Below are 2413 nucleotides of genomic sequence, written 5' to 3'. Positions count from 1 at the left end.
AATAATAATAATAATATATAACGTTTGGAGTGATGGTTATAATAATAATAATAATAATATAAAACGTTTGGAGTGATGGTTATGATAATAATAATAATAATATATAACGTTTGGAGTGATGGTTATAATAATAATAATATATAACGTTTTGAGTGATGGTTATAATAATAATAATAATAATATATAACGTTTTGAGTGATGGTTATAATAATAATAATAATAATATATAACGTTTGGAGTGATGGTTATAATAATAATAATAATAATATATAACGTTTGGAGTGATGGTTATAATAATAATAATATATAACGTTTTGAGTGATGGTTATAATAATAATAATAATAATATATAACGTTTGGAGTGATGGTTATGATAATAATAATAATAATATATAACGTTTGGAGTGATGGTTATGATAATAATAATAATAATATATAACGTTTATATAGCGTCATGGTTCTGCTTCTGTCAGGTTGTTCCGTTAACCACCTGCATAGCCAAAGGGAGCCACAAGTTAATTATGTCTAGACCCCAAAAATCTATGTCCGGAAACAGTTAATATATCGATATTTACAAGGATTTGAGTTTCTTTTGCTTTATAATACATTTTTAAAGATATTTTTAAACACGAGGTATATTGCATAATTACAAAAAATGCGTGAGAAAATTGGTTTTCCGAGTAAACACTGCGGATGGTTTCTCTTGTCCATTCGTAAAGTCGACCCAATCACATTACGTACCAACATTTAGGTACGGTAATTCTCTCCCCTCTCTAATGGCGGGTTGTGCGCATGAATATTTAGAACGTGGAATTACGTACACAAAGCGCGTCCACACCCTTTCATTTCTTGTAACACCTTTTTCTGTCCTGTGCAAACCTAGATCTATTTCTGGAACATTCTTGCTCAAGGTGGTGGTGAATTTGTTTTGAAGACGTGATATAAACACTTTGAAGCTGTTCTTTTATCTTAGCTGCTTTTTAAAGTTGGTTTGGTCTCACAGCGTAGATCTGTCTATTGGAAGCAGAAACAAAGGGGAAACTTTAAAGCCGTTTTTTCTCAACACTTTGTGTCTGTACGCTGCCGTACAAAATCACCCATATCTCGAAAACTACTGAGGATATCTTAGAAATTCAAAAAAGCATGTGTTCAGAAATGATCGGTTCACATGAAAATGCAAAAAACACTTAATTTTTCAAAGTGTGTCATTTGGTACCTTTCACCAGGCACACACACACACACACACACACACACACACACACACACACACACACACACACACACACACACACACACACACACACACACACACACACACACACACACACACACACACACGCACACACACACACACACACACACACACACACACACACACACACTTTTCCTCACTTTCAACAGTGTGTATATGTTCTCGCACAGAGCCGTCTGCTCACCACTAAGCTGTCACATCGCTCGGCCGACGGTGGGTTTGTGTGCTGTTCCAAAGGTCAAGGTCATTCAGCAGATGTGGGACGTCCCGACTGTCAGCCGAGCATGTTCAAGGTCCACACAGCACTGAGGGCTTCAGGCACGAGCCATGTGGAGATGTCGCCGGGGGTGTCGGGGGATGTCGCCGGGGGTGTCGGGGATGTCGCCGGGTGTGTCGGGGGATGTCACTTGCGTGTCTCGTCTCTTCCCTGCTGAGGTCTCCCAGACTGCAGATACAGTATAATCCACTTATATCCACAGCCGAAGTATCCACATTTTGACATATCCACATATTTTCCAATTACGAAATTTTTCCTTCAATCTCTTGTCTAAACAATTTCTCTTATATAGACTTTTTTTCGGCCCACTCTGCTTTACCGACAGGCTTCCTGGGTACCTGGCCAAGTCCATGAACATATATGGGGGGAAAGCCAGGCTAACGGTCAAGGCATTAGTTGTTCATCAAGTCCACATACCCGCCAAGTAGCCTATTGGACACAGCAGGCTTTAGTAGGTCATGTAGGGCCTACACAGTGTAGTTTCCAACACAGTACACTGCCCCACAGATGGGAGCGTCTCGCGCGCTGGGCATCACCTCCCTACCCCTACTCACCTCCCTACCCCCACTCACCTCCCTCCCCCCACTCCCTACCTCCACTCACCTCCCTACCCCCACTCACTACCCCCACTCACCTCCCTACCCCCACTCCCGATCACCCATTCCCGATCGCTCATTCCCGGTCTCTCACTCCCCTTCCCCATCCCATTCTCAGTGTGTCGCTGGCAAGTGCCACGGTCAATGAGTCAGTGCCTCATCTTTCCACCCCCCCAGGTCAGTGAGTCAGTGACTCATCTTTCCACCCCCCCAGGGGTCAGTGAGTCAGTGACTCATCTTTCCACCCCCCCAGGTCAGTGAGTCAGTGACTCATCTTTCCAACCCCCC

The sequence above is a fragment of the Aplysia californica genome, unplaced genomic scaffold, assembly GCF_000002075.1.
Source record: "Aplysia californica isolate F4 #8 unplaced genomic scaffold, AplCal3.0 scaffold00992, whole genome shotgun sequence".
Classification (NCBI taxonomy): Eukaryota; Metazoa; Mollusca; class Gastropoda; order Aplysiida; family Aplysiidae; genus Aplysia; species Aplysia californica.
Note: the sequence above shows the minus strand (reverse complement) of the source record.